The sequence below is a fragment of the Herpailurus yagouaroundi genome, unplaced genomic scaffold, assembly GCF_014898765.1.
Source record: "Herpailurus yagouaroundi ecotype Mexico unplaced genomic scaffold, PumYag 315, whole genome shotgun sequence".
Classification (NCBI taxonomy): domain Eukaryota; kingdom Metazoa; phylum Chordata; class Mammalia; order Carnivora; family Felidae; genus Herpailurus; species Herpailurus yagouaroundi.
In genome coordinates this window covers 260155-260582 of record NW_024412532.1, presented here as the reverse complement: position 1 = coordinate 260582, position 428 = coordinate 260155, and positions in this window count along the sequence as shown.

Sequence of the window (428 nt, the reverse complement as noted above, 5' to 3'; positions counted from 1 at the left end):
TTCCTTCCTTCCTTCCTTCCTTCCTTCCTTCCTTCCTTCCTTCCGTCTTCATTTCATCCTTCCCCTCCTCCTCCTCCCATCAATGTTGTCCTCCTCTTCCTCCTTCTTCTGAATAACGTTGTGCATTCAGAACAAAACTTGTGTCCTCCACTGCTGAGCCTTTTCGCCTATTTTCCTGAATGTATTATTGCTGGGTTCTTGGCTGGAGTTTTTTTTTTTTTCCTTGTCCCTTTATATTGTGTATATAGATGGTCTGTGAACAACCAACAAACCCTTTACAAGTAGTGTTTATGTTTCCTTGGCTCCTAAATGCTTATCATTATTGTACCCAGTGCTTTCCTCTGACACTGTTTTGCACTTGTGTGCAGACTGACTCAACTCTTACCTTGGCTCCTACATCCTTGACACTTGTACCCTGTATATGTATC